Source organism: Zerene cesonia, chromosome 8, assembly GCF_012273895.1.
Source record: "Zerene cesonia ecotype Mississippi chromosome 8, Zerene_cesonia_1.1, whole genome shotgun sequence".
In the NCBI taxonomy this organism is placed as follows: Eukaryota; Metazoa; Arthropoda; class Insecta; order Lepidoptera; family Pieridae; genus Zerene; species Zerene cesonia.
This window is the reverse complement of record NC_052109.1, coordinates 4759599-4779804: the sequence shown is the minus strand read 5'-3', so window position 1 is coordinate 4779804 and position 20206 is coordinate 4759599. Positions and strand designations below refer to the sequence as shown.

At 31.9% G+C, this 20206-nt stretch overlaps 1 protein-coding gene across 1 annotated transcript in view; it reads right to left on the bottom strand.

Moving 5' to 3' along the window:
• Positions 1–19029, bottom strand: part of LOC119828471 (Down syndrome cell adhesion molecule-like protein Dscam2) — a 67140-nt gene extending 48111 nt beyond the window's left edge. Inside the window, exons 1-5 of the mRNA XM_038350630.1 lie at positions 19001–19029; positions 8050–8119; positions 4195–4241; positions 1455–1554; positions 1336–1373 (exon numbers count right to left, since the gene is read on the bottom strand). The gene's annotated coding sequence lies outside the window, so the exon portion shown is untranslated. The remainder of the gene's footprint in view (positions 1–1335; positions 1374–1454; positions 1555–4194; positions 4242–8049; positions 8120–19000) is intronic.
• Positions 19030–20206: the final 1177 nt, after the last annotated feature.

The window sequence follows — 20206 nt, the reverse complement described above, 5'->3', positions numbered from 1 at the left end:
ATGACATGATCAATTATTATTATATTTGATATTGACATCAGTTATGACATTTTTCGATAAAACGTAAAACGTAAAAGTTACGCTAAAAAAATTTACGGTAGCATGAATCAAGTAAATATCAAAGACATGAACAATATCTTATATTTCTTAGCATTGAATAGCAAATAGCAATAAGAAGAATAAGAAGAGATAAATTGTATGGAAGAAATATTGTATAACATTTCTACCTGCAAAGAATACAATGTTAAACAAGACCTATAAATAAAGTTTTCTGAAAGAATAAACGGATTCGAACATCTTGCAATTGAAAAGAAAAGTTGTGTAAGCGTTCTTAACAGGTTAGATACTGTGTAAATAGTTGTACGTGACTCGAATACTTGGCATTACTCGGATTTCACTTTTAGTTTTAATATCGTTGAAAAATGTTATGTTTCTTTCCGTACACATCATCTTATACTTTACTAACGAACCGGCCATTACGAAGGATTTAAAAATGCAGCCGTGAGCTTTGTAGACACGTTTTTCTACTTCCCAACACATTTGTCGCAGGACAAAACCTGCGGGAATTACGCTCTTATACCCAGCTGTTATATCTTTCCTTTGAACCCTAGGACTATAAACAGATGAAATGGAAATGAACCCTTTGCCAGTCGTGTATGTTCACCTTTGCTTAAATTGAACCGTATTTTACTTTGTATATGACAAGAGCAATATATTTACTTTCGAGCTATCTCTTTTTATTGTAGTTCACTAAATGTCTAAAAAAGCATATTTAAATGAAAAAATCCTCATAGGGCCAATGTTACACGACCCTAAAGCACAGAGACAGCTGGCTATGAAGACAAAGTGGGCTAAAATTGGCGGGATAGCACTAATTCTGCGGGCGGGCGGCCATTGTGGTCGATGGCACACAAACAAGATGTTTTATGAAGTCACATTAGAACAATGATACGAATTAAGCTGACGATTTGTTACTGTGCGGGATATATTGAAACCCTCTAACTACGACACTAACGTATTGTTATTTTCACTCAAGTTTTAATGGAAAAGATATTTATTGCTGTATAAGTGTAGCTCATAACATTTTATAATACTAATAGCTCTCGGAAAATATCGGACGATTAATTCAATAACGTATTTGATAAAATGTGTTTAAAATACAGCTCAGATTTAATCATTACTACCTTTATACCACCTGCTAATTGATTTTTTTACATTGGGAAAATCTTGCATAAGATACAGATTTATTTTCGCATTTATGATATTAGCAGGGATTATAATAGCCCCCTATTGAGTTTTATACGATCTAGAATAATAAAAATAATCGATACTTACATAGATTATCGCCATTATACAATTCAGCAACAATTCTTCTGAAACAAAATGTTTTTAAGTAAGGGCGAAAAATTGTATGCTTTGCTATGTTGGAAATACTTTTGTAAAGAATATGTTACCTGAATGCCTCGTTTTGTTCAGTCGCAGTCTTTTGATAGCACACACACAGCTTGAAACTCTTTTTAGGCCATACAGCATGGAAGCCATTATTTTCAGAACCTGTGTGTGACAAAACGTGTGAATCTTTCAAACATAAAGCTCATGTAATCGTGTCGCTTTTAATTCTATTTGTGTATGGTTTAGTGTGATTGTCCGTAGTAATGAAACAAGTCACGGATTTTTTATGTTTCCCAATTAATATATGTTGGTAAAATCAAAAATTAGTAATAGCGAGCGCATGAAACGAATGAATTAGATAAATAGTCAACGTCAGTATAATGTAAGTGACTAGTTATCATCAATTCTCCTAATTTTATTTTACCCTTGACACAAAAATAATGGTCTAATATTTTTGGCTCTCAAACGGGTGGACAGATTTCGATGTGGCTTTTTAAATTGGAAGCCTTCCGGTAAATGTAATCAATATTTGAGGAAAATCAGTTAAAAAAGGTGGCATTCCGCTGAATATCGGAATAAATATATATCTCCCTTAATAAAGGCATCAAATGAAAGGGCAACTATTAAAATATGTCGAATTCCAAAGATGGCGGACAAAAGAACATGGACTCGGCTTTTAAATTTTGATTTACTTTTAAGTTATAACTTTCATTATTAATATCTTATTTCTAGTAGTTAGCTACGCGATAAAAATGCTAGAATAATACTCGGTTGTGCTTCATTAAACAAGATAGAGACAAAAATTATCCATCGAGTACGAAAAAAACTTGTATGTTATTACATACAATGTTATACATAATATATCATATAGGAACGAAATAAATTAATACTATTTCATTTTAAAATAACGCAAACGATAGATACTTTGGTACGAAACTTGAGAGAATTTCAGTACCATTCTCAAAACGACTGGCGGCTGTGTGCTTTATATTAGGTATTTATTTATTACAAAATATACATAACTCATGTATTATTGTGCTGATAAACATCTATTAAAAAAATAATTACAATTAAATGTATACAATAGAGAAATTAATATAGTACACAAGACGCTTTTTTGTGCTAGTAGTAGGAATTTGTACAACATATTACTTGAAAATTGTACGTACAAATTAATTCTAGCTCCTAATTGTTACGCTAAATTACATTACAATAAATCCTTTGCCATAAATACGTTATATATATGACACTATTGTATACATCTGAATGACTTTTTCTTGTAATCGTTCCAACATCAGGCTCGCACTAAGTTTGATGTGAGACCGTATCGAGTGTCATGTTGATTTCCAATTAGCCCTCCAGTGCACCCTCGTCACTGATGACAGCAGCCGGCCATTCCTACTGCCTCGATATATGTACCCCTACATTGCATATTAAACGAGATCTGTTAATTCTTTATGAATATTCAGTCGATGCTTGATCAGATCACACACAACTTTATTAACATTTTCGGCCTTGATTGCTTTATAAAATTGATTATATTATAGTTATAATTACAATTACTTCCTTCTTATTAGTATAATAAGGAAACAAAATGAAGGAGTTTCAGTATTTATCCAATAGCTGAGCTGAGTTTATGTAGAAGGTAGGTATTAAATTCAAGTTATTTTAAAATGCAACAAATAATTGTTTCGCGGTACCTAGAAATGCTTCATACTTTTAATATTACTGCCGACTGTTCTTTATTTCAATTTCAACCTTTATTTATTTTTATTTATCTACTTTAAGAGCAGACAAATCATTTAGGTTTTTATTTTTCATCATTCGTAAAACCTCACCTTTTCATTATCTAGATTTCCAGACAGTCCAATAGTTTTAAGCGGACGAAAAAAATATTCAACGGGCTCCCGAACAAAAGATCTCCGCTAACTGGTTTTCCGTTTTGATGGAAGATTAAGATCCTTTCAAGGGGATATTTCAACATCGCAACATGCTACAAGTCTCACGACTTCTCCGCTGTATTCACTTGCACCGAGCCATAATAAACGTGAACTAGTATTCAAAACGATGACGGATTATCTCAACGAGCGGCTTTTATTTCATTCCTCAATTCGATTTTCAATTAAATTTCGCGCAAATTGAATCGGTGGGATCGAAACGCTCCAAGCAGAGTGTTTGACAAATAGTAAGCTCCAGTTTAAACCCATCTCATATAATGAGATACGTTTTCAAACGAATAGGATTCGAATAAAACGCCCTTTAATTTTCATTTTGGTGTGTAATTTGGCGTTCACGAAGTAAGTACATGACAACCTCGCCATAACATTTTCACGATAATCACTTTAACGGCATACAGTCTCGATATATTACCACTTTTGATGTTGGACGCGATTCGATTAACGCACCATCACAGTTTTCGTACTTGTTACATATTTATTTAAGGTTTATCTCAATATGAATTCGTATGCATTTTACGGCTAATATTATTGTATGATGGAATATTATAATATTCAACTGATATAGGTATTAGGTAAGTCGTAATATTCGCGAACAGTCAAAAGAATAGATATTCATCTTCTCTCTTTAAATAATACTTACATAACATTAATTTTATTATTTCTATATAAATAAAAAAAAACATTGCTCTATATCTGAAAATTAAAATAGCCCAACCGGTATAAACTCGACACAAAGTTTACAACGCCCTGACAACGTATAAATCTGTCACATCGAGAAAATATTGATGGAAATATTTCAATCCAAATAAATAAAAAACAATTAACTGAAATAAATCACACTCACCAATTTTTCGCGAATCATTTATAAATCCGCTTGAATCCGATCGCCATCTATAATAAAAACAAACTTGTTAAGTATATTTTCAGATTAAATCTGTGCATATGACATATTTTGGATGAATACATTTATTGGATTTAATGAATGCAGTGTACGAACCAAACTATGTCTTTTCCATATTATAGGTTAATATTTGTCTAATATATTGTAACTAGTGGTCCGTTCCGACTTCGTCCGTTGAACAAATTTAATAGCTTACAGCAGTCAGGGATCACCTGGTCACAGTCACTGAAATCGGTACGATAGTTCTGAAGATTAGTGCGTTCAAATAAACAAAAAAAAAACTCTTAATTTACCTCTCCAGTTATATATTTAGTGTACAGATTTCGATGTAAAATTAAGTCCTCTTTTGTTTAACAACTGAACCCCAATTTATATAATTTAATAACCCTTAATATAAAAACAAATAAAAACGAGACCACTGTTTCAAGTGAAAGATATATATTGTATTAAATATGTGCTTTAGTACCATATGAACTCTTTTTATAATCACCGAGCTCTCTTACAAGTCACGTTAGGTACACAATAGGCACAAGGTCCCTTATTACAACGCCTTCGCCACTTCCGTGTAACAAGTTTGCTATAAATTAAAAAGTGGCTAAGAACACTTACGACACAATACATTGTCACCTTTGGCAGACAATGCACGGGCCATGGCAACCTCTCAGAGGGCCACTCTTGAGTTCTAGTTGATGGGAGGTAGCATGAAGTCCATAAAAGGACATTGTTCTGAGCACTTACAAAATCCCCCGCCGAGGACAGGTCCTCGAAAGCGTCTTTTGTTATTTTTGGTGTCATATTTCATTAACCATCCTTAATAATGTTAGCTAATGATACTCAATAAGAATTTATTGTTAAAACTATGGTTACATTAGACATTAAAAATTTCAATCCTAACTGGGCTAAAAGTGACGAGATAACGATATTATCTATCCTAAATCGAAGGGTTCTTGGAATCATTCTATTTCTTATTCATCGTAGACGTAAAAAATCTTATGACCAAGTGAAGTTTCTATATGTGAGTTTTATCGTTGTACTGAATTTATAAAATACAAATAATGTTGTGTTCAAAATACGCCCCATATAGTAAGACATTTCCTTATTGGAAATTGCTGATTCAGCGCAGAGTCGAGACGTCAAATGTATCGACAGCGTATGATCGATGGCACAGATGGGATTTTCCAGAAAACGTCCAATAGCGTCAGCAGAATCATTTGTCAAGTGATTAAACAATATATAACCGAATCCTAATTAAATGTCCAAATGTTCTTTATAGAACAGCATATAAAAGTTGTAATCTACATCCAAACTGTTCGAGTCTTTAAATACGTATGGAATATGTGACATATTTTATTGAATGGAATTAACGTTCAATCAGATATATCTCGCTGGATTACGTAAGCTACATTCATTAATGTTCGTATTAATTCCTGAATGATCCCAAAATGTGTTAGAGATTAGAGCAGAATAAGAGGCGAAATGCTCGCTTTATTTCTTTGTTTCTAACTGGAACACACGATGATGGGTACACTAATCGGCTTTGGGATTACCGACGTATTAAAAATGTATGAGTCGTGTTCTATCTTTGTATCTTCTATGATGGATACGCTGAATATAATACAATTTATCATAAACCTCAAGAATCCACATTTATTTACACGTTAGCAGCTGTGAAAACATTCTCTATCTTCCTTTGTGCACTTTTATTCTTCGCCGTTAATGTATGTTACGTATGATTGATGTAGGTGAACGCGAATAATGTATTTCCAATAAATATCTTCCGGAATATTCATATTAGAATATTCTGACCGTTTCTCTGATATTACATGATGTTTCCACGGTCGTGAAGACTATGTGATTAGTATGTTATTTATTGCTTCTGTTATTATAAATGTTTATAATGGTTATAATATATTTTCCTTTTGTTCAGTTACTGTATATGATGAAAAGAACTGATGCAAAAATTCCGAAAACAATACTGCGTTAAACGGAATACTAGACGATTCGAACGCTCGCAAGCTTTCAACAAACATTCATCCGTTATTCGATCAATACATTTTTCAACAGGATTTTAAATCTTTTGTTGTCAACCGGCGACTGCGATTTATCGTTAGTGCATCCCATTAATCTTTGAAAAGGCTGAGTCAATTCAATCCGTATGTAGGACGCAAACTAACGCGTTAACTGACCCTGCAAATTGTTTACCTTGTCTGTGGACACTATCAGCACCCTATTCTAAACACAAACACCCTGTTAGTCAGTTGCTTATTGGAGCCTCATATATATCTCAATCGTTATTATAACCATAATTTGATGTGGCTTTCCGTATGACCTTATTTTTCATAAATCCCAGCAAAATTTTAAGCCATTTCAAGGCTTTATATACCATCTAAATGTTTGTTTAGGATGACGTCGTTATGCCTAAGCTCAAAAAGTGCGCTTAATATTTTTCGTACGATACAATATTTTGTTCAGTTATATAAGTACCTATATTTTTCCAAACACAATCGGTATCTATACAAGACACCTCAATACAGTAGACGGTGTCGTGAGATGTAATATCTGCGATACAGCCAGACGATGATATTTTCAAGACCGGATATATTAGATTTTGTGGCTCAAGTTTATAGCATCGTTTAACTTGATCTTAGTTTGTGCCCACAAAAATATGGCTATTCTTATCTTTATGTCATTCCGTTGTTTTATGTTGACATATTTCGCTGTATTGTTGTTTTATCTTTTGTTTTTATTCTTAGTATTAAATTACGAAGACATCCAAGGACAATAGGATTATCTTCACTGATAAAATAACGAAAAGCTTTTTCATAGATTTTAAGAAAATTTTGTTATTAATTTTCAATTGTGGTAAAAAACGGTATAGACATTGATATGAAATAGGAAAATGCACCAAAAATATTGAATACTGAAACATCGACAATATTACCCGTGAAAGCGAATGAAGTTCGCCCGTTCGCAGTTTGTAATGTAACTTAGTTAACATTGTTTGTTTAATCTCGCACGATCGTTGTAATGCACTTAGTATGGGGTGATTCAAAAGCCATACTTGCTCTCCTCGCGTTTGTACGAAAATGGGTCGGGAATTGAGCGCGTTGCATACCAAAAACAGAATTTTCATTTAAAACGAACTCGAATTTTAAAATACCATTGGGATTTTTCAGCGTGTGAAATTGTTTTCGTGCGTGCTGCATCAGCGTATCTACTTTGAATATCAGCCATGCGAATGCGTTCTGAATTATTTAGATTGCTGTAGGTATAAACTAAAAACCTACAGCTTATTTTTGATAGAATAGACATCTACATCAAAGGCAGATGAATAGTTCATACTGAAAGAGAATCAAGTATCACTTCTCGTCGATCCGCATGTCAAGTACCATTCTATTTTTAAATATACTAGCGTCAATGTAGCGTATGGAGTGGTATAGATATGCTTACTAAAGATATATTACTATAGACTATAAAGAGAGATTTCCCTTTAAAATAATATACTGAGTCTAACTATACTTTCAATATACCTGACCGAAGGTAGGAAATAATCCGATAAAATGTATCCAATTAAAGCATAATGCAAACATTTCGAGTTTTAATGAACACGACAATAGTGAGTCATTATAGCGACGATAATTATAATTAATAAACACGCTCCAGCCGATAACGTAAAACCATTAACCGTGACAGAAACAGAACATCGCCTTCCGGGCATTTATCTTCCACGGAGAGGCATAAAGGGCATAAATAAAGCAAAACCTATAAGGCTTTAAAGCAACAATGAAAAATACGAACCGTTTTACGTAGCTCGCCGTGGGGTGGGGTGGGCCGCGCGCGGAACAAAGCCTCCCCGTAGCGAGCGCTGCTGCAACAAAAAAAACAAGACCGCTCCAATTATTGACGTGGGCATGTGATGAAAACCTTTACTTCCTACGTGCCCACATTACAACTTACGAGCCACGTGCACTCCGGTTGTTGCCACTAACGAATTCGGTGTTGAAATTATGTGTTTCAAATATCATTGTCCGCGCGTTAACGTTTTGATTAAATACCTAGTAATTTAAATTTTGTGCAACTCATAGTAATATAAAGATTCAGTTATAAGTTTATTGCAGTCTATTTCATATTTAATTAACTAAACTGTTCAAAAGTAATTCATTAATAATGACGATTTCACCTTGAATATGGATGGAGTTTTAATCAAATATCAATAAAAGAATAACCACCCACTTGTATTTATTTTTTATGTTAATTAACTGCTTTTATGTTCTGTACATACGTTTTTTTAAGATACAGAACAAATATTTGAATTAATCAACGTATCTTTTTATAATGAGTACCTCATGGTTGTTTATCTAAATGTCAACCAAATAAACACATCGTTATAGTGGAAAGAGGTTTTAAAAAAATAATAATCACATTAATCATTTAATAACAATCAAATCACTATATATAATACTAGACGCTGATTCCGGCTCCGCCCAGATATCAAGATTCTTGTTTTATCCCAAGGGAGCATTTAATCGGGAAAAATATCCTATCACCCAAGTCAGCTAATACCCTGTCTCTATACAAAATTTCATCAAAATCTGTTCAGTAGCTTCAGCGTGATTGACGGACAAACATCCAAGCAACTAAATTTTCATTTTTAAATATTAATATTAGTGTGATTAACATTTAGTACGAAATACCTATTGGTCGAAACTTGGTAGAATCCCATGAAGGGAAAATAGTAATCGTCCAGCATCGGCTACCAACATTTATAATTTGGTACAGCAATCATATAAAGAAATATTAACTTTTCAAGTATAAATTGTCTTCTTAAGATATTCGTTAATTATTGGAACTCAATTGTAAAAAATAACATCAATATAGTCTATGTAATATATATATATTGGGAACACAATACGCCCTTTTTTAATATTCCATTGCTAGTTTAAGAGCAGATACAGAAACATTGTCAAAAATTTGTCAATAATCAACCTCTAAATTGACTCGTACAAAAATTAATTGAAATTATCGCGACTTATATTTAAAACAATCAATTACAGCATTAACACAGTATAGTCTTATAAACCCAAAACAACAGTTACAAGAGTTTTTAAATCTCTATAACACAACGCTCTGTAATCTATATATCATAAACTATGTACACAAACCATACAGTAAGATCAAAAACAATGAAATGAAATATTTTTTTTATATTGTATACGAAACAATACAGAAAAGAGTACTCTTACCACAAATACAGATTTAACAAGGATATCAGAATAGCACAATAGGCAGTCTTATCGCTGTAGCAGTGATCTGATGGACTTGTAGACGCAGTGTATATTTAATAATACACTAGCTTTCCGCCTGCGGCTTCGCCCGCGTGGTATTCGGTTATATCGCTTTCATCTCCCTATTTCAACTCCTTATATAAATATAATCTATGGCTGTGAATGACATTGACATTTGTTACTCGCATTTTTTAAAATATGCAAAATTAAATGTACATTTTTCAATATTTCTGAGAGATTTTCTTTAAGAGAGATTTTTTTTCTGTAAGAACCTTCTCCTAATAATAACAAATACATCAAAAAAATTAATTAGTGAAATCGGTCCAGCCATTCACGCGTGATGCCGTGACCAAGGAAAACGGGTTTCATTTTTATATAAATATAGAAGATAACTGAATGAATATAAATGACAGTGTGTCTACAGCGTCAAACTCGAGGTCGGCTCGACCAATTCAACTTTTTTATTTGGTTACGGCTAACGTAAGGAAGGTTTTTATGATAACCGTATTATGGGTGAAGCTGTGGCGAACCGCTAGTGTTTAAAAAATCATTATAATAATTTTATATGCTATGAGTAAAGTCTCTTTAAAAGAATAACCATCGACTTTATAGCCCATTAACTTCGGTTGAAGCGACCTTTCAAATCAGTGACAGTTTAAAGAAAATTTCTGTTCATAAATACAAAAAACAGTATGATAATAAAAAAATACATAAATAAACAAAAAAAAAAATTATATCAAATAAAAATTAAATTAAATGTATATGTCGTAACATCGCCCACAACCTCATGTATTACGTGTTCATATTGGCAGCTCGATCCGAAAAAGGTTTCGTCATAGTCATATCCAATAGGGATTCCTATTTTCCATATAATAATGTACAAATCTTGGAATTCGATTTCCGCAGCCCGTATCCGCTCGCTGTTCTGTAATCGTACGTTGCTTATATTTTCCGATTGTAAATAAAAATGTATTGATATATATTTTGTATTGATTTGCTTTACGAGTCAAACTGTTAGGTAAACTAGTTACGTAATTTATAAATAAACGAAAAAGATTGCAACTACTAGTATATATTTATATTATCTGTGATTGTAACAAAACGTTTAAAATCCTTTTTCTTAATATTGAAATGAATTCAAACGTTTGTAATATCCCATGATCACTTTTTTATAAAAGGTTAGTACCTACACTCATTTCATTTCAATTGTTTACCTACACGCTCGCTCTCATTTATTCAATAATTCATGAGAAATTAAGTGATTTAGTTGAATCCATAATAGCACTAAATAAAACAGACGGATTATAGCAGACGGAAAAAGTAGTGAAAATATTATTTTATGGTAAATTTAAAATCTTTTCAACAATAATTTGTATAGTTATCTAATATTTCCTGGGTTACTGTATGTACTGTAACTTGACACATATTATGAACTAAACGTAACGTATACAACGTATGAAATACGTATGTAACGTATACAAATACAATCTTACAGTAACAGAAGGTTAAAAGAAAATTCAATTAAAACATACTCTAAACAATTATAAAAATGTGTAAAAATAATTGCATTACTAACTGAAAAGGACTTTACCAATCGACGTTACTTGTTAGCACAATACTTTTAATTGAATGCAAGAAACTCCTTTTTATTTATTTATTTTTTTCACTTCAATAAGGTAAAAACTTTTTACTAAATCTGGTCGATTGCCAACGAGATTGGCTGATCAAATACGACCTATTCGCTCTATCAGCCAAAGCCTTCACGCCTTACTTAGTCACAAAGATGAAGAGAGACTACTTGATAAAATCGATTTAAGCAATGACTATTGTATATTTTCTTGAATAAAATGATTAAAAACACACATTTAGCATGATTCTATATCATTTTGAACATTTTAGTAATGACAGTATTATGTTATCTGTGGTAATGAGGTGTTATATGTTCTCCGTATTTAATCGTACATCGCAATTTCGCACAGAATTAAATGAAATGAAATCAAAATATTCCAATAGCAAGAATGGAAATTCACATTCCCTCGATCAATTCGCAACTCAACGACCCGCGAGAAGTATTTACAAAACAAATTACATTACATGTGTATACCTTCGTAATATGTTCCGCTTGAGTGGGGACAAGGACGAAAAATGAGGAATCCATTGGAAATCGAGGGGCGTTGAGCGTGTCCTCCGGATATAGTCTGCTGCCTACGTCTGCTATACGATTGCTACTGTATTTTTATATACAGAGGTAACATTCTAAAGAACAGTAGGGATTATAAAACACATATTTAAGTAGCGCGTCCGTAACGTAGTAAATGTTGGCGACAATCATCATAGCGCACATAATGCCTTCGAGTACATAAAATGATTTATTTTAATTTAAATAAAATACACAGATGAAACATGCAATTTTACTGCTTTTTACTTTGCAATGATGATTTGACGAGGTGGCGAATAGAATATTTTAAGTAATTAGATGTATTACTAAATGTAGTCTAATTTAATAACAAGAAACAAATGTAATTAGTCTAAAATTGCTTAAAACACTGAAATTAGCAGCAGCAAAACTAGTTTTCATACAGCGCGTTTTATTCGTAAGTGCCTACTCCACAATAGAAAATAGTAGTTCCCGAACTTTCACTCTTTGTTTTTGCTCGGGAATCATAAATGAACTTGGTTTTCGACGTTAATTAGAAATAGGCGTATTTCCATCGACGCCATTATGAAGGTAAATCCTGAAAAACCGCAATTAGCGGCCAACTCGTGTTTTCTTATTCATTCGTATGAAGTGCATTCTGTGCTCAAGAAGTTATTTTGTATTTCACAAAATGCCGTGAAACCCTTCAGGTTTTGATAGCAAGAGTACGAATGAATACAATTTTGCAAAAATAACAAAAAGAATACAAAATCTCGTAAATTGAATCGTTGGTGTTGTTCATATATCGAATAATTTTGTCTCTCGTACCTACTATATATATCTAACTTATATATTGTTTGTAAATAACAAAAAGTACGGACACATTTTCATGAGAAGGAAGTATACAATACATTGATTGAACAAGAGCGTAATCAAGTTTATTTTGTATAAAATACGCGATATAGGAGAGGTTGATAATGTGTTGCGAATGGTGCCGTCTGATAAGGAAAAACGGGTAAATAAGGAATTCTCAGAGTGGACCGGAAAGGTCGGGTGGGAGGAGGGGGAAATCCGACGGATACACAGCCGTCCACTAAGCTACCCCCCAACAGGTCGCACCGGAATTTTATAAACATTGAAAATCCAAATAAACTGAACGGTTCATTACATCGCTTGAAATGAATGTAGTTGAGTTCATACTTCTTCTAGCTTCCATTATATTTATTATACTGTTACAGTAGTAAACATATAATCTATGTAGTTGTTGTGAGAACTTGAAAGTGCATTTCACATTTATTGATTTTTCCTTCCGGGCAATTAGCCGAAAAAGGTACCAAGACGTTTCTTTTTCGTTTTGGGATCGAACCCCTACGGGCCCTTTGTTTTGTTTTTGCACGATGACCGCGATAGCACAGACGCGTCTCGTTTATCTGCCTAAAAATAGCTATAAATCAAATATCAAAGGAATTCAATATAATCATGACCTTGAAACACATCTAAACAATAAATAAATCGTTTGCGTCTCAACATACAACATTGACTCAAACCGACACGGTCAAAGAGGGTTTTCAGTAAGAAAAAAGAAAGAATTGAAAGAGAGAAATAAAAAATTCACAGAAACAAGGAGGTCGGAGTTTTTCCTGTCACCGGGCACAAACAATACCTCCATTGTACCCCCTCCCAGCCGACCTATGGCACGGAACTGCTGAGGAAACGAGCATCTTTTGTTTCCATACCTTCCCCGCTCGGAAATGGGAGCTTTGAACCCGCGGTCATCTGTATATCGCGTGGAATAGAACATGCTATTATTTTGTCCCCCGATATTACATTAGGAAAGAAAAAGTGTTGTAATTTAGAAGAATGTTGTGTGAATGAAACTTGAAAAAAATAATTATGCCTTCTAGTATAGTTATTGTGTTGATGTCTAAATATGGTATTGAAACGCAAACTACGCTATAGATTTGGGTTTTAGAAAAAATAACGTCGTATTTAAACTGAAAACACAGTAAAAATAATTTTTTATTGTTCTTAGTTAGTGAGCTTAAGCTATTATAATAATAAATAAATAAACATATCATATGCAGTGAAGTTTTTTTACTGCATTAAACTGAAATTGGTTTTTGTACTGTTACCACTATAAGACCCAACCAAAACATTTTCACTGCGGAAAAAATTGCATTATAAATTATTTACGTAACTAAGCCATTTTCTTATCCATCTAAGCAAGCTGAAGAACGCTATTAAATATAAAGCACATTAGTCTGAAAATGTAATCAACAGTAAATTTGAAAGATAGACCATTTTGAAATCTCTCTTTACAACATCTTTTCTCCTCCATATTAAATTACCTAAGCGCAATAAACATTTCGCCTCGGAGTAAATTTCATTTGTATTTGCTAAGCGGAACGTATTATCATAATATCACATGAATACCGTGGTGGTACTGCATTGTTTTACATATGTAATGTAACTCAAATTACGAACGCGAATAAAAGCTTCAGTTATTTTAAAAACGTAAATTTATGGAGATATTTTCACGCTAGTGTTGAGGCTAGATGTGTAATAACCAAATAAAGATATAGCTACAAGGAAATAAATGGAGGTCAGTATTGATTTAGCTTGCAATTTTTTTTCAGCGGCAGTAGTTGATTAGAAACATTTTTAAATCCGTACACCGTAATCAGAGACTTTGAGTAAGTGTAAATACTTGTATAGACTAACCATCACCCGCCTAAAAATGAGTTATCAAGTAATACATAGATTTTTTTAGTTTTTATTAAGTATTGTCTTAAGAGTGAAGTTCGCAATTCGACAGTACTTTTTGTTTTGTTCTACGATAACTCTGTGAGTTTTCAACCGATTTTACGTAATTCCTTTTATATTTCTAAAAAAATTGTCAGCAGTTGACATTTTAAAATCTAGTGGTACCTCCCCAGCACGGGACGGCAATCAATTTTTGTACAAAATAATTGAAACAAACCAGTATAAATTTCTTACACAAAACAATTATATTTTGTCAAATAACTACAACTATTGTCCACTAATAAATAATCTGAAAGCAATCATTTTGTACTACAATCGAACTGATAATGATAATAATTAAAAGCTCAAGGGACAGTTGATTGTGTCCACTCGCCCAAATATGATTAAATGATTTCAGAATTCATTTCAGTTTCGTTATTGGAAAACAAATATGTGGACGAATAATCCAATTATTATTGAAGAATGTACAAATGAAACATTCTGTTTCTACGCTGTAGCGTAGTTATTAACTTTTTCTTATTGTTTATTACTACGCGGAATTTTCCTTGTACCTAATTCATTTTAAGATAGTCTTTTCTATTATGCTATAAGAAATATCCTAAAACAAAGGAACGATTTTAATTTATTGTTTATTTCTGCTTTAATGTGGAATATTGATGATTTAATGTGTTCTATTAATGATGTATAATTTTTTTCGTTTATGAAGTTTGTGTTTTCAATAGTAGTGAGAAATACATCACTTTCAATGTTAAATGAAGGCTTTTTAAATTATCAATCATAACTTAATTATTATAATTGATCAAATTTTGGATCCTTAGTATTACGTTTTTATCGTATTTTCATTTATTTAAACAAGAATTAACCATAAATGATAAATTATAGTGAAAATAGCGGTAAAAAAAATGTTTTTTTATCCTGAAGCATTGTTTAAATGTAGATATTAACTATAAACGATAGGCATCGCTGTCACTGTTTTCAAACCATCTTGGTCGTTTTTTTTCAATTCATGAAATAAGTAGGTAAAATTATGTATTGTAAAAGGTAAAATTCTAAAACGGCTAGACCGACTGGGTTAATTTTATTAACATCTTTGTTCAGACACAGATTTGCTCTTTTTACACGCTTTTTATTAGCTTCACCTGTATGTTTGTTTGTTTGTATGTTTGTTTGTTTGTATGTTTGTTTGTTTGTATGTTTGTTTGTTTGTAACTGACTTCTTTGGGCGCGATTTTGACCCACTTTAAACGGCCAGATTTCGTTCAAACTTTGTAGATTTATTGAGGACCGATGACAATACACTAATTTGATAAAATTATTCCAGTTTTCAATTTGCAAAATATGATTTTTGTTAAAGCGTGTTTTATAGTTTTTTTAAACTATTATATTTTATTTTAATCATTTATTTAGTGGGCTCTTAAACTATTGTTTATGTCAGCCCCAATGTAACCAACACCCTTACAAACTAAATAAAAACTTGATTAAAATAAAAATTAATTTATGTTTTGAGCTAGACGCTACTAAACAGGCGCGAATTAAAATGCTATATTTATTCACTCGTAACCTTTTGTTCCACCTACCTTACAAAGAACCCCATAATGTTTTCTGCACACTCAATTAAATAGATTACATCCGTGTCAAAAGTCGCTACCGCGGTTCAGAACACGCTCGCAAATTAGTTTAGACGAGAATGTAATGACTTGAAACCATGTACGTGTGTTTGTATACACCAGCGCATCAAAAACAGTTGGCGGAACAAAAGATATGAACAAATAATAGGAGCGCATTTTAGCGGAAAATGACACGAGAACAGACGCTGAGCTAACCTAATTTTTCACAATTTATATCAACTTTGTTTTATGTTTTTGCGTCGAAATTCACATGTTATGTCATTTTAAGTTTCTCACTTATTTGATCTTACGAATTTATATTTTTTGATGTTAAAAACACAACAATTAACAAATACGTAAAAAGCAATGAAATAAATTCAAAATTCGAAATAAAAATCAATCTTTGAAATAAATGTTACTTACATGAAAGCAGAAAAACAACCTACTTTTGGTGTAATTAGTATTAAAATGACCAGTAAAATAAATAAAAGGCCTTTCAAATACGTTCAACGCTTAAGGGACGGAATTTATTAAGGGTATCGAAAGAGTCACTAAGTGATTGCATGAATATTTGTGCTCTTTTAACACTCGTTTATATTTAAGTTTGGAAAAAATGCTTATAAAGATAATGCTTTTGAATAATATTGTATGAAAAATCCTACTAATATCCTACTAATCCTACTAATATTATAAATGCGAAAGTTTGTAAGGATGTGTGCGTGCTTGTTGCTCTTTCACGCAAAAACTACTGAACCGATTGCCCTGAAATTTAGTACATAGACAGCTCGAATAACTACCGAAATCGAAACCGCGGGGCGCAGCTAGTCTTATATATATATATAGACTAGCTGTAAGACTAGCTTTATAGGATGAACGAGAAGTATAATAACATAATAGCATAACGAGTAGAATATTTTCCTTATTCTGATTTCAGCTTGAATTAATTATTAATAATATAGTTATTCCAGTAGAAGAGTGTGAGAGAAGTTCCAGTTTTTCTCTGCATAATATTCACCGAACAAAATCATCTAAGACTGAGCAAAAATAAATAGAATAATTAATTTTCACCATACTGTTATTGATTATATCTCTGTGTCCTTTCAACACCTTTGAATTATTAAAACTAACAACCATTTATTATGAAAACTAATGATCCCAGTTATAATTTTAATTATTTTACAGTCGTTCTAATTTTATGAACAATATTCAAAAATAAAAACTCCCTTCGTTTGATCGCTGAAATTAATTTCTGCAAACTTGTACACGTATTGCAATATAATTAAACTGACCTCCACGATAAGATAGTTTAGAAGAACCAATAAAGTATTTTTATTATAATACGTATAACCAGCTTATGATTAAAACTGTGAGATTGCAATGCACGTGCAGAGAAACATCCAAATATTTTCCCGGTAATACTGGTCAAAATAAGTCGAAAGAATTGTAATTAAATCCCGAAAATGAGTGAATTTATTTTTCAAACATAAGGAATGTTACACCACAATCGGGCATGAAACTAGTGATGTTTCGTAACAAATATTTTGTCGCTTTTCTCATCTTTGTTAGTTATTATAACTTACACAGAAAGTCAGACGGTTTAATCTTGATCTAACCCAGCCCTAGCAAGTACAGCTACAGCATCGTTCAAAACCCCGTTAAGGTTTGATTGAATTGTTCAAAGCCTTTACGCCAGTGTTTGCTCTCCCAGTCGATAAACTAACTAAAGACCTTTGTGTTAAAGCTAAATAGCTAGAAAGGACAACAGAGATTCAGTTTGTGGCTTGTTATTTTTGCTTCATTTCAGTATCCTGAAAGCTGTAGTATTTGATTCTTGATATTAATTAAATCAAGTCCGTTATGTTCCAGATTGCAAATGCTTGAAATATAAACCGTGAACTTAATTATACTCTTTTATTTTAATCGTTTTTTTATATAATTTGTTTTGTGCTTCGCTCGCAAATTTACATGCTACATCATATTAAAATGTTTATTAAAATTAATGTAGGGAACATGTGGATGATTTTGTTTGGTTTAACTATAAGTAATTCAAACATTTCCAACATATTATCTCAATCTAATGGCGGAAGTAAAAAAAAAATATCTTCCATTAAGGTTCAATTTAGAGAGAGTTAAGGGTAAGCTTTTACTTTAGCCCTTTACTTCTTAACGGATGTTCTCTCTTATAAGCTAATTATTTGGATATAAAAATTCACTGATCAAAGTAGTTATTTTACATCCTGTAGTACAAGCAAGTATAGCAAACACTTATCATGTTATAAAATAGATCAAAGTGCAACTATATACATGGTGTTACTATTGTAAATTATTAAAAAATTAATAATTGAAGAATGGGTAAAGTTAAGGAATATTATACTAGCATAATTTTCTACTTTTTAAATAATCTCACATAAATAGCCATTTATTTTTCTATTGTCCTCTTAATTTAGCATCGCCTGTTATGTATTTTTGACGTCATAAGTAAAATGTCAAAATCAGAATTGTGTAAAGTTATGATTGTATTTTGTGAAACGTTTACAAGTTAACTGACAAATAATATTCTTAAGAGAGATGAAGAGAATTTCTTTATTATTATCACGACATAGTATAAAACAAAGTCGCTTTCTCTGTCCCTATGTCCCTATGTATGCTTAAATCTTTAAAACTACGCAACGGATTTTGATAGGGTTTTGTTAATAAATGGTTTGGGTCAAGAGGAAGGTTTATATGTGTATTATACTACTCCAATAATTAACCTACTCCAAATATAACGCGTGCAAATCCGGCCGGCAAAAGTTAGTTTCATATAATTTGTTGAACAAGTTTGATGTGGCTCGTAAGTTATAAGTGAAAGCAAATTTATATATATATATATATATATATATTTTTATCTTACATCCGAATCAATTCAAAGTTTCAAGGTAATGAAACAAATCAATTTGAATTAATCAAATACTTACAGATGAGAGCTATAAGAACGATCTTGTCCATAACCTGAAAGAAAAAAACACTTTTTAATGAATTAACCATAATCTCAAATAATATTATCAAATAAGTTACTTATTTTTTTGTCAAATTACAGTAAAATGTTATATAATTAAAAAATAAAAAACAATTCCTGGAATAACGTAAATTCGCCCACATTAAAATGGATCTAGGCTTGCATAACAGACAGATATCAAAAAGTAACACGGCTGACGGCATACAACTGTGAAGTGTGTGAATTTGATGCAAACAATGAATGGAATTCAAAGAAAGAAAAAAGTACAATAAATTCATGGAGATTTTACTTTAATTATTGTGATATGATATATTGATTTTTATACAAGACTTAGGAAACTAATTTGTTTCTGAAATGCTTAAATTAAAATTCATTTTCTTATTGTAAATTTAGTTCCGTAAAGAGTGATATATGTTACTTTTTTAGCATTAACATTTATAGCATTTAACACAAAGCGAACACAGAGATACAAATGGGATATACTGTTGTGTTAATCGCACCAATCGAATGCTATCTCACACTCATGTTTATTAATACTTTCACTTTTTTATTGGCGATATTTGCACCTGGCTCGGGGACCATAATTAATTTAACAGCAGCACTCTTTTTTATAAGAGAAAGGGCAAAAAACATATGGTTCGCCTGGTGGAATACGAATCCAACGCTCAAAGGCATCTACAGAGGTCTCAGAAGATGTATCGCCAACGTTTTTAGATGTAGGCATTATCTCTTCTTGAATACATCCATGTTATAGGCGCTAATAAGTATCGGCGAAGGCGGACTATTCCATAAAGATGTAATATTAAATATACATATTTATTTAAACCAAGCGAAAAGCGTAGTTCGATACATTAAGAATTAAAATTCATTTTTATGACTAAGTCATTAGCTATTACGTTCGAAACTTAAGCGGTAAAAGCTTTTCACGATCCCATTTAAATTTTAATTACTACAGGAAAAGTGCATGCAAGGAAACTTCAATAAAGTGCTTTCTTACTTAAATAATTCTCGATTGGAAGCAATTTCAAATTTTGAAAATGTCTGTCATAAAATACATAATAATTGAATTTTAAATCCTTAGTTTTCGCTTTACTTAGTCTGGCCATAAATACTGTTACACTTAATTATAAAAAAATATTACATTTGAATTTCGAATCTGTCATTT